We start from the raw sequence: 20,949 nt of genomic DNA, 5'->3' as shown, positions 1-20,949 counted from the left end.
AGGTGGGCTCTTGCTAAGCTGCCAAGAGTACTTGTGGACATGGAAACTATGAAAAATAAATAAATAAACAAGATGCAAGGAAATCTTGTGGCTGAGAAAATGTTAATGTTGTTGTGAAGTGTTAGTGAAGTTGAGAAGTGTTGGCTAGTGAACTAGTTTGTTGCACAGTTAGGATATGCAAAACATGTTCAAAGTGTATAAAAAGAGGTTTTAAGAACTCTAGAGGCATTCTTTTATTTCCCTTTGTGTGATATTTTTTCACAATGATAACAACTCTGTAATTATTAATGCTAGTATGAATTTAATGAAATGAAAATTGTATATTATCCTAATGTGGCTACAACTTTGTTATTCAGTGTGTGGTCCATGAACCAGCAGCATTGGCATCTCCAAGGAGATGGTTAGAAATGTAAAATTACAGCCCTACCCAAAGCCAAATGAATAAAAATATTTATTTTAACAAGATTTCAAGGTTTGATGAGAGATAATAACAGAGAAAATTTAAATTATTGTTCAGAAGTCATCAAATTGCAATCCTATTATTAACCAGGTTGATATTTTCTTTACACAATAGTCAGGAAATGAATTATTTACTGAGGTCAAATGGAAAATAAGATGAAAGGAAATGCAAAAATATCAGCTATCATATCATGTAATATATACCTGACTACTAGTTAATGTCCAGAGCAGTATGAAGAGAGGGTTTTTTTTTTAATGGTCAAAATAGGGAAGAAAATGTAGCTATTCCATTATTATCTTTGTTCAGCTTACAATCCTATCCTCAACTTAGCATATTTTTTTCTTAAGTTGTATTAAATACATACATACGGAAAATGTTATAAACTTACTTTATTTGACTAAAACCTTTAGCTAAAGCATTATTAACAAATAAAGTGAATAGCTTTGGAAATTAGAGTAAAATTAACAGTAATGTCAAGAATGTGCTTATTGTCTTTCCTTTCTGTTGACTTTAGGAAGAGTTGGGTCATAACATATTTATAAGAATGTGACTTAGTTCTGCTATTTGTTACCTAATTCCATATCTTTATAATAAGCCAAAAACACATTTATTTAAATAATGTTCAATTTAAGATTCATGTGAATTTACGTAAATTATGATAGGGCTCATGTTTGTTGAAATATCTGTAACAAATATGCAGGTAAAATGTTTAATATTATAGAGATTATAATGAGGTCCTTGAAATATTTTCTTTTGGTGAGGATTTTTATAAGACAAGTTGGCATGTCCCTGCTGAAATGGCTTTTAATTTATTTTTAATTGATTACAGTTGAGTCAAAGAATCATTTGTCAAATAACAACTTCCTACTTATATTGTTATCTTTTTTCTCTTATTTTTATGGGGCAGTATTAGGGACATGAGTCCTGTTGTTGTAAAATATATTTGTTGCACAAAGCTCTGTTTTGATTCAACATCTAGACTCAGTGTGGTTTCTCACCATTGCTTCTTCTGATATATTCCTGTTTCTGTGTTTTAGTTTCTATGATCATTGAGATTCAGTGAACTTAAAGAAACTACTACTATGTGGGTGCACTGGGAAAGAAGAGTTTTTTCAAAATAAGAGTGTAGGTAGAAGCTTAGCAACTTTTCAGAAGCCAATCGTTATTTGATGCCATTTGTCCAGACTTTAAAACTACCTACAACAATCTTGTTCAAAAATATCTACTTCTTAACGTTGGAGGCCACCTCTATTCTTCTTCAGTGCCATCACTTTAGTGCCTCCTGATGCCTTGATTTCAAGGATACTAGGAATATCCCCATGTTTTTAGGTGGCTTTTCTACTGCTTATTAGTAGACAGAAGTTTTTTTCTTTCATTGATTTGACATTTGTCTATTTAAATGAGACACTTTATATCATTAAGAATGGATCTTAACAATGACAAATATAATTCTTAATATTCACAAGTGTACCACTTAAAATATTTTGAAATTTGTGAAACATTGTCTTCTTATCTAGATAGTATTTTTACTTAGAAAAAAAATGTGTAGCATAACTTCAGAGCTTAATTAATTGAAGAAGCTAAATGCTAGTAGTGGGTTGAATGGTGGATCCTAAATCCAATGACAAATGTCATTGGAAAGGTAGGGAAGATGTGAGACACACAGAGACACAAAGGAGAAATCAGTGTGAAAATGGAAGTAGAGATTAGAATTATCCATTTAAAAGCCAAGAAATGCTGAGAATAGTAGCTATCAAAAAGTGGAAGAGGCAAGGAAGGATACTTCTCTAGAGTCTTAGGGGGTAATATAAACTAAAAAAACCCTTGATTTTGGATTTCTGGCCTCTGGAAATGTGAGAGAGTAAATTTCTGTTCTTTTAAGCTGCCAAATATTTGGTAATTTGTCATGTTGATCCTAGGAAACTAATATACTGCTGTATCAAATAATTCCAAAACTTAATGACTTAGCAAAATGTATATTTATTGCTTATTCATATTATAGTTTATCCTTTTGGCAAGTCAGACTCTGCTTCACTCAGTCATTCACAGACCCATATTCTGCCAATTGTGGGACTCCACCATTCTCAAGAAGTGACTCCTAATGTTTCTGCAAAAGAAAACAAAGAACATAGAGAATCATGTTGGTATTTTTTTGGCCATGTGTGGAAGTGGCACATATCACTTCTTACATTCCTTGGGCAAAATTCAATAATATGACCCCACCCTAACCAAAAAGATGTGTTAAAAATGCAGTCTTCCTGTGTGCCAAGAAAGATGGTGTATTTGGTGACTACATAGCATTTTTTCTGCCACATTTTGTCCTTCCAGTATTAGGTATCTGTTTCATTCTTTCTGCTAAACATAGAAAACATTAACGACCTCTCCAATTAGGCAGACAACCCAAAGTTAATCCACTTACTGCCTCCAGTTCAGTCTTTCATGTTGTCTGTTTATCTAGTAAATTGTTTAAGATAATTTTTTACCATAATTGACTTTTTGGATTAACTGATCAACTTCTAGATACTCTAGGTAAAAATTCCAGCCCTGTTATTCTCATGAAATGGAATCTTAGGCAAATTACTTATCTTCTCTGAACCCATTTTCTAGTTTGTAAAATAGAGATAATTAATGGTCGATTCCAGTTACTGGCTTTAGTTACTTTGAAGCTTAAATTAGTTAAGCCTTGAAAATTACCAGCATTTAGTTTGTGATTTGTTAGTAGATTGTTAGTTTTGGATGTGCCTCCCAAAATACATACTGACTTCATGGCCTGTATATAACAAATAAACAAGTAGATCTTTCACTGTCGTGTTGTTTGGGGACAATAATAAGCTTTAACTTCTAGGAAGATATTTGATGAAATATACCTTGTAAATAATTGTCATGGGGCAATTAATTCCATCCTGTACTTGAAACCAAATGGATATTGTGGAATGCCACCTGGAAGGCTTAAAATTCTCTCGTTTAAAATTTTTTTTTTTTTTTTTACTCTCACTTACAATAAAGCGACCTACATTTTATTTTCTAGTCAATGTGATAATCAATATATTTGACTTCCTTTTCAAACCCTAGATTTTATAATTTGCTGACATAGACCTTTATAGGTATATTTTTGTAGCTTTTTTGAAACTATTAATAACAGTATGGAGCAGCCACTTATTTTAGGCCAGTGAAATATCTGCTGTCTGTTTAAATCAAGTAGATTCATTGGCACATGGAATTTAGCTCTGTGTCTCTACAAATTTTGGGTACAATGCTGAACAGATTTAGATAAAGTTCTATATCATGCTGTTTATTATGTCACATGAACATCTTCTATGGATCCACAAAATTATTTCAAAATGATAAAGTCCCTGATTTCAAGGTATCTCAAATGAAGAGAACCTTCATGGATAACATACAAAATAACACAGTTATATAAAGCTTAAAAAGTCACCATATACTTTTCATGAAGCATTTATTTATTTTATGAATATATTTTTATTTTTAATTTTATTTTTATTATTTACTCAATTATTATTTATCACAAACACCAATCTAGGAGTGGTTTACTGTATGGTAGAAATGTGCCAGGGAGAAAAAAATTAGGAGCAGAGAGATTAGCTTTCTTTCTTTTGTAGTTTTAGTCATGGGAATCTTTGTTAAGGAAGGGGATTTCGAAAGCCTTTGAACAAGAGAGAGGAAGAGTGACATGACTGAGTAACAGAAATGGTGAGCAGGGTTTCCTGAATGCTGTGCCTGGAACAGTTGGGGAGATGAGGGAAGTCTGTGACAATTCAGTGCAGTCACACAGTGTGTTTATGTAAAGTTTATTTTACCTCAAATAAATGTAAAGTGGAAATTAAATTCTAACCAGGTGTTAGGCATACTATGACTTCTGTTTTGTTACTCTGTAGAGGTGTAGAAGACCTTCTTATGCAACTGCAAAACTGAAGGAAAAGACTATACTTTCCCTGTCGGTAGGTTGACTCACACACACACACACACACACACACACACACACACACACACACACACACAGAGAAGGTATTCAAACTATCATGAAATTAATTCACACTTTCATAAAATCAGTTAATTGATTTTGACATCCTTTGGGGTGGCATATTTGAGATCACAAAGAAAGTTTTCCTTCAGAAAGATTACAACCCAGGATGGCTAAATTCTTTTCAGCATTTCATAAGTCTGGGTCATTTTAGTCAAGACATTTAGGCTAACCAATTGTGTTTAAAATTCGATAATAGCCAATTTTTCCACTGTTGGAAGCAGAGATGCTACAGCTTGTTTAAAACTTCTTGCCTTATTAACAAATGCTAATTAGGAGTAATGGAAGTCAAATTACTTTCCATTTCTCAAATAGCTGTACTGTATTTGCAAAGAATTTTAAAGAAATTGAATTAATCTAAGTTTGTTTTAATTATAATTTGTTTTCATAAGACCCAACTGACAGGTGATCCTTACACTTGCTTGAATTACCTCCACGGGTAATATTTTAATGTTTGTAGTTGTATAAATTATTTTAGCTCAATGGCAGTATTTAGACATAAAATAAAACATGTAAATATTTAAACAACAGATTGAAGTTGTTTGTGCCCTAAATAAATTATTACCTGATGGGCATGCACTTAACATCTGTGATATCTAATATAAAATCCAAATTAGCTTGAGTACTCCCCCATACATTTTCTGAAGAGTTTACATTTTCCTCTAGTGAACTGGGTTGCTACATTTAGCAAATAAACATACAGAATGACATTGTATTTTCCTATATTTTCCCTATACCACTGTTTCCTCAATTATAATAAAATATGTTTTTATTTTTTTGAATGGTAGAAACTTAACAAAAAAGGAAATTCATTTTTCAGGCCAACTTATCATAAAGCTACCAAGGAACAGATAAGCATCTTTCTAGCTTTAAAACTAGAGTCCCCTCTGTGAATGCATCTAGATATGGTTTCAGGTGAAATGCACTGGGGGAAGTGGAGAGAAGTGTAGTTATCAATGGAAGTTTCATGAGGGCATATTACATGCTTAGGACCACTTATCTGAAAGGTTCCTTTTTTTTTTTTTTTTTTCCCATTTAACTTCCCTGAAAGTACTGTCTGATGCAAAGTAAAAAATGAAGTCTTAGGTTATAGGAGTTAGGGAGGAGGTCTGGTGAAAGATCGTGGGATAAGTCATTTAATTTCCTTGAAGTTCAAATAGGTATTTTTGTCAATCAACATTTAACGATTAAACATTTTTATACTAAACTGCAAGATATTTAGGAGACTTTATTTCCACCAGAAATGAGCACAGATGATTTCTAATCCTAGTAATACATGATAAAATCTCAATTCTGCCATTTGTTAGCTTATGATCTTGGGTGAATCTTCATTTCCTTATGTGTGATACTAGAATGGACTAATCTACTCTTTTTTTTTTTAAATATTTTTTAACATCTTTATTTGAGTATAACTGTTTTACAATAGTGTGTTAGTTTCTCTTTTACAACAAAGTGAATCAGTTATACATATACATATGTTCCCATAACTCTTCCCTCTTGTGTCACCCTCCCTCCCACCCTCCCTATCCCACCCCTCTAGGTGGTCACTAAGTACAGAGGTGAACTCCCTGTGCTATGCTGTAGCTTCCCACTAGCTATCTAATTTACATTTGGTAGTGTGTATATGTTCCTGCCACTCTCTCACATCGTAGAATGGACTAATCTACTCTTAACCAAACAGAATGAACGTTTCTCACTGAATTGGAATCTCAACATGAGTGAGTTTTTAGATGAATTACATTAACATTTATATCAACCTTCTCATCTTTGGATTTCTTCTTGTCTTTTCATATCCTTGTTTCCTCTACTCACTTCAGGGTTTAGCTTTGATCAGATATTTAGATATAGAATTAATAAAAATATTGTGAGATTTACTGTTCTCATAGAGTAGATGTTTGGCATGTAATTTAATAGCTCTAAGTACTTCTAAGAACCTCATCCTTCTTCATCTTCTCCTTTCTCTCCTTTTCCTTTTCTAAACTCTTACACTCCTAAGTAAGAAGGTCAATTATTTTTACTATGTTTGCTAAATGTTTTATTTACTTATGCATTTTTGTAAGTTTACCCTGACTAATGGGAAAGGAACTCAAGCGGATCCCATGCTATTGGAGTTTACTCTTTTAGTTATTAAGTCTTTCTTTTGAAAACATTTCATTTGTGAGCTTTGGATACATTTCAAAAGAATGCCACATAAGAGAAATTGGAAAAGGTTAGCTGGAAAGGCATGTAATGTAAAATACATTACCTGTAGACTGGATATAGCATAATAGTGTGTAGTACTTTTATTCCAGATGTATATGCTATTGCCTAGTAATCTAGACATAAATAATTTTTGGAATACTTACAATTGCCAAATAAAATATTTTCTTTGACATTATTTCTAAAGTTGTTTCATTATTTAAACCAGATGGTGTTTTTCCTAGGACTACCACTTTTCAATCTCAGATGACTATTAACAAAAACCTCATTATTCTTTAGAAGATAGTTGAAGTCACACTCTCCCTGAAGTTTGCTTCTGGTACCTGCAGTGAATATCAGGAATATGTTTTTTGCAAGGAAGAGAAATTGATCCCTTCAGTCCACATTGTGGCTGACTACAATGTCCTTACTCATTGGGTCAGCTAGTCATACTCCACTGTCCTCTATCTATCTTAACACAAGGTTTTAAGAACTCATCTCTGAGCAACATTCATCATTCCCTGGAAGAAGAAATTGATAATGTTTAAGGATAAAAATGAAATCATTATGGGAGCTGGATTACTTTAATGAATGAAAAAAAAAAAATCTCTGGAAAAGAGAACATAGTAGTTTTTTGTTTGTTTCTAAGTTTCTATGACATTCAAGAAATATTAGTATCACAGCCACCTGCTGGTGATAATTGCCCTCCAAATGTCTTCCTCTGACTCCTTGAAGGCATAGATTACCAAGGGTTTTATTATTAATTTAAATTAATTTAATTAGATATCACAATGATAAAGTTAGAGTCAAGTTTTCTTTTCATATGCTTTTTTAGATCATCACAAATTATCAGAATCTTATCTCATTTGAGACAAAAAATAATTATATGGATGTTTCATTAGGAAAAGAAGACAATCTGTTATATCTGTTTATGAATATGAAATTAAATAGAAAGCTGAAATTATAATCCTGGAATTCTGCCAAAATTCTACTCAAGAAAAAAAAATTTGGGACCTGGGTTATCCATACTGCTATTATTTTCACACTCATTCCACAATTATTTTTCTGTCCACCTCATTTTTCTTGAATTAACATATATTTAAAGACACTCTATTTTATCTATAGTTAAATGTTTCTTTCTTAATAGCTAGCTTGCAAAGATATAGAACCATGAACTTAGTCATTTGCTTAAAAGCCTGTCTCTGAAAATAGGCATTTTAAAATACAATAGACTACTAGTTTTCAAAAATTTACTACTGCCTGGCCATTAGGATATTCCCATTACTGGAATGAAAAGGTTCTTGAAAGCTATTGAGGTTTTATCAGTTTCTGTCTGACAAGAAATAGCTTGGATTGCCTATGAATGGATTGGGCCCATAACCTAGATAAACATCAGATAATATGTGAGTCCGTAAGATGCTTCTGAGTTATGATAAAACATGTCAAGGTGTGAAGGGAGCCTATCTCAGTAGCCTTCGAACCACAGAGTATTAATTTGGAAAGATTAATCTAATAGATTTTGAATCAATTTATGCCATTTGCACATACAGTGAGACAGCAAGTTGCTTCTCTCTGTTCTGTTTATATTCCCTGAAGGTTAACTTTCGAAATGTGTGTGTACTTTGCATTTGGAGAGCTGTCAGGTGATTTTTAAGACTAGAAAACAGATTAGATTTTGAGATTGAATTTCCTATCCCACAGAGATTTTACATTTAAGCAGTAAGTTGGGTTTTATACATATAAAAATGAAAGAAATTTCAAAATTTTACTTAATATTTTTGAAAGATAAATAACACAGAAATTGCACTAGTTAAACCGTAATTAGAAAAGTAATTCTTTAAAGTTTTAAATATATTTCAATGTAGTTTATGTTCCCTAATTATATTGGGTGTACTATTTAAAATGCATGATTTTAAAGTCATGAAAAATATTTTGAGGCCTCTGTTTTCATGGAAATTCTTGAACTAATTTCTGTGTTTTATGCATGAATACTTGCAGTGGCAAGCCAAAACAACTTATTGGAAAGGATGCATTTCCTGTAAGTACCTGAGCATTTGGGTGATCTATGCTTTTGGTACAGCTCTAGCTTAACTAGATGTGAGAGGGTTAGATATTTTGGGAAGTAAAATCGTTAGCATAATGTAGGTTCTTCTGAAGCAAGGGGAATGTAGGTGATCTAAACGCAATCAAGGTCATGAAGCATCAGCTTACCATTCTTTTTGATTTAGACCACCTTGATCGAAGGATTTTGTTCCTAGTAACCATGCTAAGCCCATTACAAGATTATATAAGGAAAGTGATCATTATACTAGCAAATATGCCTTTGTAGAGCCTATCGTGTGAATGTTTGTGATTTTACACATATGCAATTAAGATAGTAAATAAGCTAGTTTAAAGAAAAGGCAAATTCACAGTTGTGGTATGAAGTCAGTCTTCTTAGTTTATGAAATTCCTTTCTGAGCGATGATCCTTAATGATGGCGGATTAGATGTGTTGTCTTTTCTTTTTTTTTTTTTTTTTTTTTTTTGTGGTACGCGGGCCTCTCACTGTCGTGGCCTCTCCCGTTGCGGAGCACAGGCTCCGGACGCGCAGGCTCAGTGGCTATGGCTCACGGGCCCAGCCGCTCTGCGGCGTGTGGGATCTTCCCGGACCGGGGCACGAACCCGTGTCCCCTGCATTGGCAGGTGGATTGTCAACCACTGCGCCACCAGGGAAGCCCAGTGTTGTCATTTTTAAGAGAGGCAGTGACAAGATCAGATGGCAACAGCATGATTTGTGAAATTTTCTTTCTGGAGCTTTTATGGTTAATAAGTAAATCTAATTATAACTCACCAACAATAAATTATTGATGATGTAAAGTTGATAACTACTAAAACTCAGCAAGTTTGCTGTGTTTTCCAGCAGGTATTTCGAGCTACTTTATGAAGGGTGTGAAGCAAAGATCAGTCAATCAAATGAGTAGAACATTCATTTATAAGACTCTTGGGGAAGACTAAAGGTATGGTTTAAAGTGTAGTTCAATTAGAAACCTGATTCAGAGAAATGATATGGGTCTGTCTGTTCATTTTTGCTACGTGTCTTTAGGCATGGTTTTATGTGTAAGTCCAAAGTTGCAACTCACCATTTAAAGAACTGTTAACATGAAATTACAAGAAAGAATTGAAAAATCCTAGTTTTGTACTTCTACCCTCAAACATTGTCATGAGAAACAACATAATTTATGCCATTATGTTTAGATAATACCGCATGATTTCATCCCAGACTCATATGAAAATTAATGATCAACATGATATTATATCTAAGAGGGAATTTCAGCTGTTCCCTAACGACTATCAGGTTTACAAATATTTGCTTTAAAGAAAACTCACATGTAGGCTAGTTTTTAAATAAATAAATAAATAAATAAATAAATAAATATATATATATATATATATGTTTACCTGCAATATCTAATCTGTAGTTCCATAAAATTTTATTTCTAGGCCACTATCAATTCTTTTAAAGTTTTCTCATAGATCTTCTTCCCTAATCATTTTTACTGCTCTACTCTGGACATATTCCAAGGTTTCCACAGTCTCTTAGCAGTGGAATCACATGCACCAATAGTGATCTTTTTTATGAGCAAAGCTGAATGGAATCTTACTTGTTTTTCTCTCTGTTGCAAGAACTCTGTGGGACTGTCATGGAGAAAATAAATATTTGTTACTTCTGGTAACGAAAAAAGTATGTGTGACTCAGCAACACATGGGAAGCAGATGTGTTGAATAAGAGCCCACTCCTGTGCATCAGACCTGTCACTGAGTGAGGCTATAAATAGAGAAAAATTAGGGGAGAATAAGCTGCATCCCTGATTCTGTTCGATCACAGTGAAACTGGAAATATTAAAGTTTGGGTTTTGGATGTAACTATGATTCTGCTCTATATAGATGGCTGGTCAGCCCATATTTAAGTGAGCCATGCAGCTGGAAAACAACTGTTCCTTCACCCCCGCCCACCACCATACACAAAGGCATTCCGAGCGATGAGGATCTTTTGGATGTTGAAACACATAGAAGTTCAAATCGTGGATATCTGGCTATAGAAATTGCTAGATTTGCCTTATTAAGTTGACCATTTCTTCCTTTTCCATTCTAGCTAGTAAGAGCTGAAATTTTACCTTCCCCGGCCTGGAGAAATTGGTCTTGCTCTGGCACTTTTCATAGGGGAGAGTACTGAGCTCCCAGTTGACTAAGTTGACCAAATGCAAAAGGCATTTTCTAATGGATACAAATGTGGCCTAGCAAGTTGGCTCCATCTTTTCCCAGGCAAAATGTTCCATTTTTGGATTGACAAGAAAGCTAGATTTGGATTAATAACTCTAAGAATTCAAATGTGGAGAGTTTAGTAAAGGGCTGCTGCATAGACAATAAGTATCCTTCTTGCAGGTGTTAATTCCCTAGAAATAATACACTTGTGATTTTTCAATATGACTTTTTTCAAGCTCATATTAATACATTGATACGTTAGGGGATTTTTTTTAACTTTTTATTTTATATTGAAGTATAGTTGATTAACAATGTCATGATAGTTTCAGGTATATAGCAAAGTGATTCAGTTGTACATATACATGTATCATTAGGGAATTTTTTCTTTTCATAACACTTGTAAAATTCAGTGGGAAATATCTGCTCCCATCTCTTATTCATTTGCCAGATATATGCTCTTTAAGTATAAGAACTTACTGAAAAGAAGGCAGGGCAATTTGTGAGGTCATATGACAAAAGCCTATTATATTATTTATCATCCTGAAGTCTAGGAGCCAGATTTGGTCATCTTTGTATTTGACAGAACATTACTGCATTGCATATAACATAACGTATGCTCAGTGTATATTTGTCAGACCACATTAACAATTCTCTCTCAGCTAGCCACTATTAGAATGAAATTTTGAAGCTTTCTCTCCAAACCTAATTCAGGAGTGTTCTCTCTCCCAAGCTATCTGTTGGTCACCTCACGAGGAAGTTCCGTTTACTTAGCCTAACAGGAAAAAAAATTGAGAAGCCTAAATATTAAAAAGGGTATTTTTCTGTTTAAGCAGATTGCAAAACTTATCTTTTTTTTTTTTTTTTTTTTTTTTTTGTGATACACGGGCCTCTCACTGTTGTGGCCTCTCCCTTTGCGGAGCGCAGGCTCCGGATGCACAGGCTCAGTGGCCATGGCTCACGGGCCCAGCCGCTCCGCGGTATGTGGGATCTTCCCAGACCGGGGCACGAACCCATGTCTCCTGCATCAGCAGGCGGATTCTCAACCACTACGCCACCAGGGAAGCCCGCAAAACTTATCTTTATCAATAAATTGCAATTTTATTCCTGGGCCCTGATACCATATAGCATATGTTTTATTTTAAAGTTAAAAATAGAACAATACCTAAATGGAATAATCGTGGTGAATGTATTATGTGGAACATACTTTCTGTAACCAATCAGTAACTGAGACATTGCTTTGATATCCCTACTGCAATGAAAATTTGATAAGATTTTTTTTCTATATTGTGCCATTTAGAAAGTGCTGATTAACTCTCATATTATTTCAGTAGGAGTCTCAGCTACAGGGCAGAATTGATTAGAGTGGATTAGAGTGGTATTCTTTCCTTTTGCTCTCTACTCCTTGCTTTTTTTTTTTTTTTTTTTTGCGGTACGCGGGCCTCTCACTGTTGTGGTCTCTCCCGTTGCGGAGCACAGGCTCCGGACGCGCAGGCTCAGCGGCCATGGCTCACGGGCCCAGCCGCTCCGCAGTGTGTGGGATCCTCCCGGACCGGGGCACGAACCCGTGTCCCCTGCATTAGCAGGCGGACTCTCAACCACTGCGCCACCAGGGAAGCCCCTTGCTTTTTCTTTTTCACTTGGTTACCAAGACTGCTTATTCACTGAAAATTGCTAACACCTTGCCCTCTTGTTTGAGAATGCCTTACTGATAGACATGGGAAGGATGGATAATATATAGAATGACCTAATTAACTGCATTGCAAGGAAATCTGGCAGTCACCTTTGTTAACAGCAAGATACCTGAGTTATTATCCTAAGAAGAGGAGGTTTTGCTCCTCAGGCCTATGGATGATAGACATTTTATAAGCTCTTTATCCAAGTACTATAAAGTTAAGGTCAATAAACCTTTAATTAACTACAGTCAATAATAATTTTATTTCCATTTTTTCCAGGGAAATCAAAATAAAAAAAAAATACTCTTTAAAAAAATAAGCTTTCCTTCTTATGTTTTACTGGTTTTACAGTCCCCAGTTCTTCAGTCTCTTTCTAATATCTCGAGTAAACTTCCAACTTCTCATCTCACTCCTCTTTCCTCTCTTTTCCTCTTTTTATCTTAGGCACTAAAATCTCCCAAATGAATATCTCTCTCCCCTAATTTACTGTACCATTCCACTGGCCTTAGTTACAAATTCCCTGTTTTTTGTTTTTTGTTTTTTTGGCTATTTGGAAAAGGAATGGACCTCTCTTGTATAGTATAATACGAAATAATTATCCATTTACAAATTAATTACATACAGTGTGGAAACACACTCCACTTTAATTATTGCTCAATGGCATAAAATGCCTGGTGCAAATCAAAAGCTTTACTTGCAATTTTAATGGCTGTTTTATTTTTCTCTTAAGAATGGATTCCCTTGTTTTTTTATCACTGCTTAATTTTTAACTAAGTTTTATTTTAAGGGGTTGATATATTACTGAACCTTCCTGGTATATACACATGTACTTTCTTATACTCTAATGTTCTGTTGTGTATAATGTATATCATCACCAATTCCCTATTTGTCATCTGTCTTGTCCTAAACCAAATCTTGCCCATGTTAAAAATTCTATAACTGCCATCATCTTGGAAATGTCATGACATTCATGGATCAATAAAATTCTTTCCCAGAGAGGATGAGAAATATATGAAAAGAGCTTACTAAATTCAGAGAGTTTCTTTTAAAGTTTCAATGAATGAGTAAGAGATTTGTATGAGAGAGATTTCAAGGAGGGAGTATTGGATGAGAGTAGGATGAAACCGACAAGGTAGGTTATAGTAGTGGTAGAATGGGGGAGAGAAGGAGTTCAATTTGAGACGCCTACGAGGGTTTTTCATCCTAGAGATTATTTTCTTTAAAGGAATGCAAGGAATGAGGCTCCTCAGTGGCCATCACATTTCTGCAGTATACTAGACTATACCAAGATATAATGAGGTGCTTTGTATGTGCTGTGTGTGAGAGTGAGAATCAGCTCACCAAATGACTTTTTTGGGGTGATGACTTACAGTCAAGGGGGCAGTTTTGTGAATTTTAGGGAGCATAAGGATGCTGGAAGGAGCACTGTGTTCCCAGGGAATTGAAAACAAAAAAGGATTTTGTTGTCTATGTCCTCAATGTCACCCTAGAACAAATAAGGAAAGGGAAGAATTTTATGATAGAGGCTGTGACATCAGAAGGATGAGCAAAGTAATTTTTTTTTTTTTTTTTTTTTTTTTTTTTTTCGGTATGCGGGCCTCTCACTGTTGTGGCCTCTCCCGTTGCGGAGCACAGGCTCCGGACGCACAGGCTCAGCGGCCATGGCTCACGGGCTTAGTTGCTCCGCGGCATGTGGGATCTTCCCGGACCAGGGCACGAACCCGTGTGTCCTGCATCGGCAGGCGGATTCTCAACCACTGCGCCACCAGGGAAGCCCAGTAATTTTATAGTTATAGTTAGAAAATCATTAAAGTCTGATGTTTAATAGGTATCTGAAATGAAGTAGGTAGGCAGAATGTCAAGGTCCTTTTAAAGAGCTTAAAGATTACAAAACAAATCAAAGGTTCTGGCAGCTTCACAGACACTTACAGGCTAGACAATTCAGAGAGCAAAAAGGTATAAGGGGTTTATCTCTTTTCCTTTTCTTAAACAAAACCAAATTTGAACAAAAAGGGTACGGTGTGTGTAGCAACAATGCTGCCAGATTTGCATGTACATGATGAGACCTTTAAAATTTACCCAATGTATGAAATGAAATTTAAATATTTTGGTTTATTACTTTCTATCGATTTCAATAGGAACAATTCAGATAGTTGTGCTTTTTCAGAGAAGTAAAATAGAGTCAAGGTAAACCAACAACATAAGACAGTCCCCAAATCCTCCAAGATTTTCTCCGAGAGGCAAAATTAATATTCTACAATTAAAGATTACAAAACACATGCTCTTCTACTAATATATTGTTGATTAATGATGTATTACAAATTAATTTCTAGATTTTTGGAAGAATTTAGAAAATTAATAATTGGATTAAAATTAACTTTCAATTTTCCAAGATATCATAAATGTAGATAGAAATGTTGCTTTTCTGTCATCCAGTAAGTGGAAGCATTTTTAATTTCAGAAGAGAGTCTATTGTAAGAAATAAGAGCAATTTTCTATCCTTTTGCTTCTTCATTAAAAATAAAACTATAAGAAATTTTGTTAGCATTTTAAATTCTATTTGAATCAATAATATACATTATCAAGGCAAATATGCTTTCAATGTTATATAAGGCAGAGTGCTTAACTTTGATAGGTACTGTGGTATATTTTGCTTCTTAATTTGATTAAGCTGAGAACTACATTTCCAGAATCCCCTTCTGCATACCACGCTAGTTCAGAGTTGGTAAAAATGGGAAGATGTGCAAACATGGGAAGGTAAATGCAAAACAGCAGCCCTGACTCTCTGAAGGTCATGTTGTGGTCAGATGCCATTGCAGACAGATACAAAGGTACCCAGTAGGTTGTAGTTTGTCTTTTCTTTCCTCTTCTAGGTGTCCAGCTCTTCTCAACTACTGTCCTGTTGACCAACAGTGGGCCCAGGTTTACCACTAAATGTATAGCTGTGGACTCACTGAGGTGGCAACCAAACAGAATTCACAACCTTCCATAGATCTCCCCATGAGCTATTCCTTGGTGAGTCCACTCTTAAAGTTAGAAGTACTTGACTTAGTAAGTTGGTAGATTGGTAACTCTTTCTCTGAACCTCCATATCCAGTATCCAATCTTTACTTCCTCAGTTCCTCCCACAATTGAGCATGGTACAATTACCATAATATAATTTTACTTCTCTGACCAGTACAGACATTAATACTATTGTTTCTGTTGGAAGTAACTATGTTGATTGCATTATTGCTTACAATTATTTAACCCCTTCCTGTATCCAAACTCTTTTCCCATATCCAGAGTCACTTTTATAAAGTGACTTTGTAATTACTCCCCATAGAGACGGAGCATTTCCCCTCCCTCATATTGGGATTGGTCAGGTGCTTTATTAAGTGAAATGTGGTCATGAAAGTGTACAGTTCCAGCCTTAGGTGTTAAGAGGCTGTGTGTCATTGTTCATCCCTATTGCCATTGCTGTGAATAAAACGTACTCTGGAAATATCCTCTGGGCCTGAAGAGTCAGTCCAGATGTTCTGCAGACACATAGCCTGAAGCAGCTGATTCAAAAATCTCTGAGAATGATAATAAATGCAACTGAACTTTTGTGTTGTTTGTTATGTGGCAGTAGCCAAGTGATACAATAAAAAGGAATGTAGGTAGTGAATTCATTAATTACTTTTTACAGATTTAAGACAGTTGATCATTGTAGTAGATTGTGTTTTCAAAAATGGCCATAGCAGTATTTCTGATCCTTTAGGCTCTTTCAGAATTTTGATGGGGTATTACCTCACACCAGTCAGAATGGCCATATCAAAAAATCTACAAACAATAAATGCTGGAGAGGGTGTGGAGAAAAGGGAACCTTCTCTTGCACTGTTGGTGGGAATGTAAATTGATACAGCCACTATGGAGAACAGTATGGGGGTTCCTTAGAAAATGAAAAATATGGGCTTCCCTGGTGGCGCAGTGGTTGAGAGTCCGCCTGCCGATGCAGGGGACGCGGTTTCGTGCCCCGGTCTGGGAAGATCCCACATGCTGCGGAGCGGCTGGGCCCGTGAGCCATGGCCGCTGAGCCTGCGTGTCCGGAGCCTGCGCTTCGCGGCAGTAGAGGCCACAACAGTGAGAGGCCCGCGTACCACAAAAAAAAAAAAAAAAAAAAGAAAATGAAAAATAGAACTACCATATGACCCAGCAATCCCACTACAGGGCATATACCCTGAGAAAACCATAATTCAAAAAGAGTCATGTACCAAAATATTCACTGCAGCTCTATTTACAATAGCCAGGACATGGAAGCAACCTAAGTGTCCATCAACAGATGAATGGATAAAGAAGATGTGGCACATATATACAATGGAATATTACTCAGTCATAAAAAGAAACGAAATGGAGTTATTTGTAGTGAGGTAGATGGACCTAGAGTCTGTCATACACAGTGAAGTAAGTCAGAAAGAGAAAAATTAAAACCGTATGCTAACACATATATATGGAATCTAAAAAAAAGATTAAAAGGTTCTGAAGAACCTAGGGGCAGGACAGGAATAAAGACGCAGATGTAGAGAATGGACTTGAGGACATGGGGAGGGGGAAGGGTAAGCTGGGACAAAGTGAGGGAGTGGCATGGACATATATACACTACCAAATGTAAAATAGATAGCTAGTGGGAAGCGGCTGCATAGCACAGGGAGATCAGCTTGGTGCTTAGTGACCACTTAGAGGGGTGGGAGGGAGACCCAAGAGGGAGGCGATATGGGGATATATGTATATGTATAGGTGATCCCCTTTGTTATAAAGAAGAAACTAACACACCATTGTAAAGCAATTATACTCCAATAAAGATGTTTAAAATAAAAAATAATAATTTTGCCATGCCCCTGCCAAGATTTGGAATGTATTTCTCCTTCCATGAAAATGGGTGGCTACCACTGTAATTATTGAATAGTATGGGGCTGAAGGGATGCTTTGTGATGTCCAATGCTAGGTCATAAAAAAATGGTATGGCTTCTACCTAGTTCTCTCTCTCTTTCTCTGTTTCTCAGGACATTTACCCTTTCAGTTCAGTCACCATGTTCTGAGTAAGCCCCAACCACATGGAGAGACCATTATAGATCTCTGATCAATAGCATTAGCTAAAGTCTCAGCACACAGCCAGAATCAACTTTGAAGCATGTGCGTACATGAACCTTCAGGTGATTTCCTCTCCCAGCCCTGAGGCTTCCAGCTGAAGCCACATATAGGCGCAGAGAGAAGCCATCCTTGTGGTGCTCCTTTTGGTTTACTGACTTACGGAATTCATGAGCGTAATACAGTTATGCCACAAAGTTTTGGGGCAATTTGTTGCACAGCCATAATAACTGAAACAATAAGAAACTATAGACATTATTAGCATCAACAATCTAGATTTGAAGATGTAGTTGTTCATGGGATAGCTTTGGTGGGAAGATTGATATTTTTCCACTTACAATAAAGTAAGTAGTGTCAATTAACTTAGCTTTTCATAACTTTTTCCTACTAACTTACATAGGAATATTATACTACAATATTTTGTAGCATAAAAACACCTATTTTCCAGAATATTTCAGGAAATTCATGCTGTTTTGTAATATGTATGGAGTTGAATTTTTTTGACACTGAGTATCCAATAGAAAAGCTAGTAAATTACAACATAAACTCATACTTTCATGAGCTATTAAATAGAAACTTACTGGGAATTATATCTGTAAGAAATAGTAATTTTTTTCTGTATAACATCTATCTTTTTTTGTTTCTTAGCATTAGCTCAGATCATTAAATCTCAAATTGACTTCTTATACACTTTGTGTTTAAATCTTTATTTTTAAAATTCATTTCAAAATAAGTCTTCAATAAGTGTTTTACTATATTAAATACCTGGGGAGAACACTGATATAGACAAAAATTCCTGCTTTCCAGGGATTTTTCTAACAAAAGAGAACAGTAGAATCATACTTAAATTTAATTCAAGGCACAGCTGATAAAGAGCTACAAATTCACTTCCATAGAGCTTTATTTAAAATGAATTTATTTAATAAATCTAAACTAAATATCATTGTTCTGGTACTGTAGTTGGATCATGTAATTTTTGAGGTAGAAAAACAAATCTAATCACAGAACAGAAAGGATATATGAACTAGATATCATTAGACCTGTTATAAACAGTGAAAGGTAAGTGGTATATGATCTCACCTATGTGTGCAATCTAAAAAAGAAGATGGTGTTTACTTTTGAGATGGCCATTTTCAGATTTTTGAATAAGAGAGTGGCATGGTCAAACAGTATTATCAATCTGATTTGGCAGAGTGTGTGCAGTAGTTTGGAATGGAAGACTTGAAAGACAGCTGAAAGGCCTAAGTCTAGGTGGTGATGAGAAGAAACGGCATTTTAAGTGCAGGGAATACATTGGCAAGCATTAGGAGTCTATAGGAGCTTTGGGGACCTTTTCGATTTGAGTAGTTTATTTGACTGCTGTAGCCAAAAGAACATCCAAAGGACAATGAGAGATCATATTTAAAAGTTAGTTTAGGCTAGACCATTAGGAGCCTTGAATGATGTGCTACAGACTTCGAAATTTATTTAGTAGAAAGTTGACATGGAATTATTGAAGGCTTTTCGGTAGGAGGATGACATGATCGCTTGATGTGTTTGGGTTCGTGGCATATGATAGCTAAAAGATCATTAAAATGTGTATCGACCGCAAAAAGCACATCCAAACTCAATAGTATATTAATGAAATTGAATTTCCTGAGAGTTAAGTATTTCTTTATTATCACTCCGTTAGTGTGGAACTGACCATCAAATTTGTTTCTATTGCATGTATGTATATATGCACATGTTATTATGTATCAGTCCTCACTTTCAAAAGATATTTTTGAAAATACTGTGATCAATATTTCCTTTTATCAAGTCTGAATAAATGTAGGCATTTGATTAATGTGCAGATACCACTTTCATTTCCAGTTTTCATTTATAACTCCATATTTGAATTTCTCCGTCCATTTCAAACAAAGTACCATGTGATTCTTAATTGCTATATACACCAAGGTCCTCTTACAGATAGTCTTGCTTGCAAAGTTTATGATCTTTAACTGCATTCTACCTAGAACTAGATGTTCAGACATCATTCTGCATGGACAAAATGTGTGGAGGTTAGCATTGCTTCAAAGTTAGTGTCAATCTGTAATCCAGGTACTTGTTTGGGGGTAAATTGAAGCCCACTATTATTTTTTAAAATAATGAAGTGAAGAATTTAGGTAGTACTAACCTAAATGCTCACAACTCTATGCACTGGCAGTTCTGTCCTTTTACAAATATAACGTTTGTCTCAAAGGGTAGACAGCTCTGAGTCACACACAATCATTGTCTTTAAATTTTGTTGAATTTGTTTTTGTTCATCTTTATCATGTGTCTTCCTTGAATGACTCAGATGCTACACCTTCAATGTAATAAATTGCATATAGGTTTTATAGTACACAGGAAGGCCCAACAGTACTTCAATTGGAGCATCTTTCTTGACACGAATTTGCTCTCATTCATGTAGGAGGAGCATATGCTTTTGACCAATATCAGTAGGAGTGGCATGTGAGTTCCTGTGGTAGTAAGCAACTTGACTAGAAGTCTTAAGTGCCAAGATAATAGGATTATTGATAATTTCTGGGAAGCATTTAATAGATTTTTTTGTATCTCTTAACCAAGATTTTAAAGATACAAAATTGTATATTTTATAATTATATTATAAAATAATATATAATGAGATGAATAAAAGTTGTTTAAGTTAACTATAAAAACTTTAACTTTTCTGTGATATGGAATTCTTTCTTCTCTGAAGTTGAGCTTTTCTTCTGAGTTGTAGAGTTGGGAGAAAGATTTGTAAGTGCTGGTGTTATGCACTGTCATTTCCCACCCCCAACACTGCTTTCGCCACCAGGTTACTTAAATTCTACTCATCTGAAAAGATCTGGTTCAAATACCAAAATAGTACTTCTTCCATCAACTCTTCCCCCATCAGAAGTAATGTTTTTTCTTTGAATTCTCAAAGGAAATTTCTGCATCTTTTCAATGTACACACCCTATTTATAGGTATTTCCTCATTTCCTTTAGTACTAGACTTTGCATAGAGCAGATACTAAATACATATTATTTACTTATTGCCAAGAGATCAGCAGTACTTTTAGGTAGTATACTTCATTTGAAGAGTTTATTTTGCAGTTGATTTGGATGGACTAGTTTTTCCCTGTTGTGTCTTGAGAAAACTGAACCAGTGGGGCAATGCCTAATATAACATTATAATTTCTTTTCATTCATATTCTCTTTGTATCTCTTTTTAAAGTTATAAATATTTTCCAATAATTA

At 35.1% G+C, this 20,949-nt stretch overlaps 1 long non-coding RNA gene across 1 annotated transcript in view; it reads right to left on the bottom strand.

The window, feature by feature from the left end:
- Nucleotides 1-2,450: 2,450 nt before the first annotated feature.
- LOC136793924 (uncharacterized) overlaps nt 2,451-20,949 on the bottom strand; it is a 142,977-nt gene continuing 124,478 nt past the window's right edge. The window contains exon 3 of the long non-coding RNA XR_010840009.1: nt 2,451-2,567. This is a non-coding gene — a long non-coding RNA (uncharacterized lncRNA). The remainder of the gene's footprint in view (nt 2,568-20,949) is intronic.

Source organism: Kogia breviceps, chromosome 3 (assembly GCF_026419965.1).
Source record: "Kogia breviceps isolate mKogBre1 chromosome 3, mKogBre1 haplotype 1, whole genome shotgun sequence".
NCBI classification, from domain to species: domain Eukaryota; kingdom Metazoa; phylum Chordata; class Mammalia; order Artiodactyla; family Physeteridae; genus Kogia; species Kogia breviceps.
Note: the sequence above shows the minus strand (reverse complement) of the source record. Positions and strands in the feature narration are given on the sequence as shown.